The sequence below is a fragment of the Hyla sarda genome, unplaced genomic scaffold, assembly GCF_029499605.1.
Source record: "Hyla sarda isolate aHylSar1 unplaced genomic scaffold, aHylSar1.hap1 scaffold_339, whole genome shotgun sequence".
NCBI classification, from domain to species: domain Eukaryota; kingdom Metazoa; phylum Chordata; class Amphibia; order Anura; family Hylidae; genus Hyla; species Hyla sarda.
Window position 1 is genome coordinate 85,801 of NW_026610142.1, and position 8,580 is coordinate 94,380.

Genomic DNA, 8,580 nt, shown 5'->3' on the forward strand with positions numbered 1-8,580 from the left:
CACTGACTACACTAATATTACACTACACTAATACTACACTAACACTACACTAATACTACACTAATACTGCACTAACACTACACTAATACTACACTAATATTACACTACACTAATACTACACTAATACTACACTAATATTACACTACACTAACTACACTAATATTACACTACACTAATACTAAACTAACACTACACTAATACTACACTAACACTACACTACACTAATACTGCACTAACACTACACTAATACTGCACTAACACTACACTAATACTACACTAAACTAATACTACACTAACACTACACTACCACTACACTAACACTGCACTAACACTACACTAATACTACACTACACTAATACTGCACTACACTAATACTGCACTAACACTAACACTACACTACACTAATACTGCACTAACACTACACTAATACTGCACTAACACTACACTAATACTGCACTAACACTACACTACACTAATACTACACTACACTAATACTACACTAATACTGCACTAACACTACACTAACACTACACTAACTACCCTAATATTACACTACACTAATACTACACTAACACTACACTAATACTGCACTAACACTACACTACACTAATACTGCACTAACACTACACTAATTACACTAATATTACACTACACTAATACTACACTAACACTACACTACACTAATACTGCACTAACACTACACTAATACTACACTAACACTACACTACACTAATACTACACTACACTAACACTAATACTACACTAACACTACTCTAACACTACACTACACTAAAACTGCACTAACACTACACTAATACTGCACTAACACTACACTACACTAATACTACACTAATATTACACTACACTAATACTACACTACACTAATACTACACTAACACTACACTACACTAATACTGCACTAACACTACACTAATACTGCACTAACACTACACTAACACTACACTAATACTACACTAACTACAGCAATGCAGAGTAGACACAGCTCACCCCGGTGCCCTCGCCACAGCACGGACAGGACCGGACCCCAGTCCAGCAATTGCAGGATGCATTGCTGTATCTCTCCTGGGACCCAGACAACGTGCTCCCCAATATGGCATCTCCTTCTAAGAAAGAAGGTAAGACAGACTCAACACATGTTGTGGATTTATGTCTGATACCATTACAAGATCGCCAAGCCCGCTCAAGCCGCATGATAGAAATTTTCAGCAAAAATAATGCCAACATGGATGAAACTGTAGACATTAAAATCTTGATGTCTGATCTGGAATCCGCTTTAACTTCAGAGACTAAACTGTGGTGGGATGCCTCTACTCTAAAAAAATATGTAGAGAGGGAAATGGTTCCACGTGGACTGAGAATTAAAAAATTCCCCACCACAATATTCTCAGAAGAATTTAAAAGCGAATGGGAAATTCTATTGAATGATTCATCATTAAAATTCATTCAACTGATTATAAAACACGAAGAAAGAGCATTGAAGGAAATTAACACCAAGATTACAGATTTACAAGCATCTATTACCAAATCTGACCAACATCCAACCTATTTGGAATTAAATCAAAAAATCAGTGGAAACTTGGTGAAATTGGAAACCACAATTTCACAAATCAAGGAGGACAAGTTCAAAAGGGATCTACAGGACTATAAGTCTAGAAATGTTTTTGAATGGCCTAACAGCAGAAGTGCCAACCCCACTCCAAGGTCGATATTGAAGAGTCAAAGCAGTAGAAGATATGGCAACAATACCAAAAATATCAAACCTGCCAGAGTAAGCTTCAATGAGACCGATGCAGAGTCCATCTCGGGTGTTGAATCAGCAGATATGTCCACCGGTCCGTATACTTCAGATGCCGCCTCTTCACCAGTACGAGAAGGTCGCAACAATAAGATGTCATCATCAAAAAACGACGCGGCGGTCGGAAACACCGCGCCTCCAAGAAAAACCACGAGGAGGCAAAACATAAAGAGGAACTAGACACTGTCCCTGTATTCAATCTATCGGCGAGGACTCTGACTGATTACCAACTCCAGGTACTGTCTAAGGGCTTAACCTTTTCCCCAGCCTGTTCATTTAACTTCTACAGAACGATGTTAGACGTAAACAAGTTTGTTCGCTCCATTACTGTTCGAAAACATTTTTCCAACATGAACTCAGAAAATATTTCTAATTGTGATATGGGGGACATTATTTCCCAGAGTGTGATAGATGGAGACATGTCCGATGATATTGGTCAAACCCAACATTTTTCTGATACCCATGTTTTTTCTAGCAGTGATCACACCACTCATTCTGACAGGGTGGAGGGGCTTTCTTTCCGTGAGCTCACCACCCTTTCAGAGTTGCATCATTTAGGTGATCAAAAACCTGAGGTTCTACCACAATTTTATGTGCCGAACCCCAGGTTTTATCCTATTATGTCTAGAACCCCAGTTCTGGAACACTTCCAGACACTGGTTGAAAAAGAGTTGTATAACCTCTCCAAAAACACACCTCCGGTTAAACATAATTTATGCTATCGGGAGAGAATGGCCTTACAGGAACTTGTGGAAAGCAGGGATGTTGTGATCCGCAGTGCGGATAAGGGGGGCGCAATCGTGGTGTTGGATGACGGACTCTACTATAAATTAAATATGGATATCTTATCTGATACTACATATATTGAATTGAGTTCGAATCCAACACCACGATTTAAGGATATCATGTTTGATCTTATTGATTATGGGGTTAAAGAGGGGCATATTACAGGTAAAGAAGCAGATTATATGAAGGTGTCTGATCTGATTGTGGCGATTTTTCACTCATTGCCAAAAATACATAAAAATGTTTTTCCTCCCCCCATGCGCCCGATTGTAGCGGGCATAGGATCTTTGAATGAAAAATTATGTGAATGGGTGGATTCGAGACTCCAGCCGTTGGTCCCTTTCATGCCCGGCTTCCTCCAGGACACCAGAGATGTTCTGGTTGCCATGGACAACATCAGGTGGAAGCCGGGCATGAGATGGATAACGGCTGACGTCACGTCACTATACTCTGTGATACCTCACGATAAGGCAATTCTTTCTTTGAAATGGTTTCTGACCACCTATGCCCCATACTCCGGTGATCTGCAGGAATACATTATATTAGTGGTCAATTATCTTTTGAAACACATTTTTTTCATGTTTGATAGATGTTTTTTCCTGCAGATCACCGGAGCTTCTATGGGAGCCAAGTTCTCATCATCCCTCGCGAACATTTACATGGCGTGGTGGGAAAAAGAGTATCTGTTTTCCCATAGCAACATTTTTGCGGACCACATAGTTTGGTATGGCCGGTACATAGACGACCTCCTATTTATTGGGGGGTCGTCTATGCCGGCCATACATGAGTTTGGTGCCTTTCTTAATGATAATCCTTATGAATTAAAATTTACTATAAATTGTGAGCATGAGGAGATTTGTTTTCTAGATCTAACATTGAGTGGCAACTTGGAACTAGCTAAAATTATTACCAGGACATTTCGCAAGGAGCTGGCAGCCAATTCTATATTACAAGCCGAGTCATGCCACCCGCCTCATGTAATTTCTAATCTCCCAGTTGGAGAAATGATAAGAGCTAAACGTAATTGTTCCTCGGATACTTTATTTGAAAAAGAGGCGGGCGACATCACTAATCACTTATTAGCCAGGGGCTATAAAAAATGGACCCTAGAGAAGGCCAAAAATATTGCTAGACTCAAAAATAGAAATACTCTCATCTATGGGGAAAACTCTAGTATTGTCCACAAGAACACCAATAAACAATTGGTCTTCTCTACTACCTATAGTCAAAATTACAGGGCAGTTTGCAACATTGTACATAAATATATTCCCATGATATCTAATGATAATCAATATGCAAAAGTGTTTGAAAATGGGTACAAATGTGTTGCTAGACGAGCCAAAACAATAGGACAATCTGTCTCCCCAAGTCTTTATACTTCCCAAACACCATCTACTAGAACATGGCTTGACACTAATGGCAGTTTTAAATGTGGACATAACAAATGTATTGTTTGTGGCATTATGAAGAACAGTAAAACTTTTACTTCTATGGTTACCAAACAACAATACAATATTAAACATTTTTTTAATTGCAATACGGTGAATGTTATATATCTATTAACCTGTGAAAAATGCCATGTACAATATGTGGATTGTACTTCAAATGCTCTTAAGGTTCGGATTAGAAAGCATCCGTCTGATATCCCACACTTTTTGTCTCGCCATGTCTCTATGGCCACCAAACACTGTGTTGAGAAACACGGGGGAGATTCCTCCTCCCTGTCTCTCCTCGGCATTGAAAAAATTGTTAACCCCATGAGGGGAGGGGGTGTCAGGCAGAAATTATTGGATAGGGAAGTTTTTTTGGATAATAGAGCTTCAAACTAGATATCCAAACGGTATGAACCTAAGACAAGATGTTATTCTCCACTATTAGTGTCTTCAATTCATTTATATTTATTATCTATATTTATATATGTGCTATTTTGCATACGTTTTATAGAAGACTTTGAGGGTGGCATGAACGTTATATATATATATATATATATATATATATACATACATTTTTTGTTTCTCTTAAGAGGTTCTATACTTGAAATTATACCCGTGTCTTATGGGTTCATACCTGCTTTCCCTTCCATCTTTCATTATATTTTTTATTATTTTTTATTTTCCATTTTCCATTTTTATTTTTCATATTTCTCCCGATTGTACCTGTGCTCCTATTCATTTATTTCATTTTATTTTATTTCATTTTCCGCTGATAAAATTTAAAAATGTATACATTTTTATATATACATATATCCATTTGTATAATTTATTCTAATAATTATAAAAATGTTCTTTTTCTCTCTTTCTTCTTTTTATTCCCATTTTTTCTCTTTCTTCTGAGTAGCGCACATGGGCATACTACTCTTGGATTTTTCCCAACATGGACATTTGGAATATTTTCCTGATATTATTCAGTTTGAAGAAAAAAGGAAGAAATCATATATATATATAAAAATCAAGTAATAAAAAATTATTTTTCTCTTTTTATATGCTCATGTGCGATATCGGAAAAGACAGAGAGAAAATGGAGGGAACGTTTAAACCCTATATCCAGATCGATCCTTCAAGCATTGAAGATAACATGTATTGTTTGATATATAAATTTCTCTCTTTTATATATATATTTTATATTCAAGGTGTTTACATTCATGTTCACATTGCAAGATATTACTTCCTTGCGTTTTTATTGTTATCTTGGTTCGTTAGGGAGGGAGGGGGTTAATCACCTGGGCTAAGCCCCATGGTGATTCCATCCCCTTCCTCTATAAATAACATGCACCCATGTCTGTTAATTGTACGACTAAGGCTACGTACTGTGGCCGAAACGCGTCACCTGTTTTCCATGTTGGCTGATTGCTAAATAAAGTACCAAGTATTGCTTGACTTGCCACGCTGGACTTTCTCTTCATTTCTCCTACACTAACTAAACTAATATTACACTACACTAATACTACACTACACTAACAATACACTAACACTACACTAATACTGCACTAACACTACACTAATACTACACTACACTAACTACACTAATACTACACTAACACTACAATAATACTACACTACACTAATACTGCACTAATATTACACTAACACTACACTAATACTACACTACACTAACTACACTAATACTACACTAATACTACACTAACACTACACTACACTAACTACACTAATACTGCACTAATATTACACTAACACTAACAATACACTAACACTGCACTAACACTACACTAATACTACACTACACTAACTACACTAACACTACACTAATACTGCACTAACACTACACTAATACTACACTAACACTACACTACACTAATACTGCACTAACACTACACTAATAGTGCAGTATTAGTGTAGTGTTAGTGCAGTATTAGTGTAGTGTTAGTGCAGTATTAGCGTAGTGTAATATTAGTGTAGTTAGTGTAGTATTAGTGTAGTGTTAGTGCAGTATTAGTGTAGTATTAGTGTAGTGTAGTATTAGTGTAGTATTAGTGTAGTGTAATATTAGTGTAGTATTAGTGCAGTATTAGTGTAGTGTAATATTAGTGTAGTTAGTGTAGTATTAGTGTAGTATTAGTGTAGTGTTAGTGAGGTATTAGTGTAGTGTAGTGTTAGTGTAGTATTAGTGTAGTGTAATATTAGTGTAGTTAGTGTAGTATTAGTGTAGTGTAATATTAGTGTAGTTAGTGTAGTGTAATATTAGTGTAGTATTAGTGTAGTGTTAGTGCAGTATTAGTGTAGTATTGTATTAGTGTAGTGTAATATTAGTGTAGTTAGTGTAGTGTTAGTGTAGTATAATATTAGTGTAGTTAGTGTAGTATTAGTGTAGTATTAGTGTAGTGTTAGTGAGGTATTAGTGTAGTGTTAGTGTAGTATTAGTGTAGTGTAATATTAGTGTAGTTAGTGTAGTATTAGTGTAGTGTAATATTAGTGTAGTATTAGTGTAGTGTTAGTGCAGTATTACTGTAGTGTAGTGTTGTATTAGTGTAGTGTAATATTAGTGTAGTTAGTGTAGTGTTAGTGTAGTATTAGTGCAGTATTAGTGTAGTGTAATATTAGTGTAGTTGGTGTAGTATTAGTGTAGTATTAGTGTAGTATTAGTGTAGTGTAATATTAGTGTAGTATTAGTGCAGTATTAGTGTAGTGTAATATTAGTGTAGTTAGTGTAGTATTAGTGTAGTGTTAGTGAGGTATTAGTGTAGTGTAGTGTTAGTGTAGTATTAGTGTAGTGTAATATTAGTGTAGTTAGTGTAGTATTAGTGTAGTGTAATATTAGTGTAGTTAGTGTAGTGTAATATTAGTGTAGTATTAGTGTAGTGTTAGTGCAGTATTAGTGTAGTATTAGTGTAGTGTTGTATTAGTGTAGTGTAATATTAGTGTAGTTAGTGTAGTGTTAGTGTAGTATTAGTGTAGTGTTAGTGTAGTGTAATATTAGTGTAGTTAGTGTAGTATTAGTGTAGTGTTAGTGAGGTATTAGTGTAGTGTAGTGTTAGTGTAGTATTAGTGTAGTGTAATATTAGTGTAGTTAGTGTAGTATTAGTGTAGTGTAATATTAGTGTAGTTAGTGTAGTATTAGTGTAGTGTTAGTGCAGTATTAGTGTAGTATTAGTGTAGTGTAGTGTTGTATTAGTGTAGTGTAATATTAGTGTAGTTAGTGTAGTGTTAGTGTAGTATTAGTGCAGTATTAGTGTAGTGTTAGTGCAGTATTAGTGTAGTGTAATATTAGTGTAGTTAGTGTAGTATTAGTGTAGTGTTAGTGCAGTATTAGTGTAGTATTAGTGTAGTGTAGTATTAGTGTAGTGTAATATTAGTGTAGTATTAGTGCAGTATTAGTGTAGTGTAATATTAGTGTAGTTAGTGTAGTATTAGTGTAGTGTTAGTGAGGTATAAGTGTAGTGTAGTGTTAGTGTAGTATTAGTGTAATATTAGTGTAGTTAGTGTAGTATTAGTGTAGTGTAATATTAGTGTAGTTAGTGTAGTGTAATATTAGTGTAGTATTAGTGTAGTATTAGTGTAGTGTTAGTGCAGTATTAGTGTAGTGTTAGTGCAGTATTAGTGTAGTGTTGTATTAGTGTAGTGTAATATTAGTGTAGTTAGTGTAGTGTTAGTGTAGTATTAGTGTAGTGTAGTGTTAGTGTAGTGTTAGTGCAGTATTAGTGTAGTGTTAGTGTAGTGTTAGTGTAGTGTAATATTAGTGTAGTTAGTGTAGTATTAGTGTAGTGTTAGTGTAGTGTTAGTGCAGTATAGTGTAGTATTAGTGTAGTATTAGTGTAGTGTTAATGTAGTGTTAATGCAGTGTTAGTGCAGTGTTAGTGTAGTATTAGTGTAGTGTTAGTGTAGTGTTAGTGTAGTATTAGTGTAGTGTAGTGTTAGTGCAGTATTAGTGCAGTAACACTACACTAATACTGCACTAACACTACACTAATACTACACTACACTAATACTACACTAATACTACACTAACACTACACTAACACTACACTAATACTGCACTAACACTACACTAACTACACTAATATTACACTACATTAATACTACACTACACTAACAATACACTAATACTGCACTTACACTACACTAATACTACACTACACTAACTACACTAATACTACACTACACTAATACTACACTAACTACACTAATATTACACTACACTAATACTGCACTAACACTACACTAATACTGCACTAACACTACACTAATACTACACTAACACTACACTACACTAATACTGCACTAACACTACACTAATAGTGCAGTATTAGTGTAGTGTTAGTGCAGTATTAGTGTAGTGTAATATTAGTGTAGTTAGTGTAGTATTAGTGTAGTGTTAGTGCAGTATTAGTGTAGTATTAGTGTAGTGTAGTATTAGTGTAGTATTAGTGTAGTGTAATATTAGTGTAGTATTAGTGCAGTATTAGTGTAGTGTAATATTAGTGTAGTTAGTGTAGTATTAGTGTAGTGTTAGTGAGGTATTAG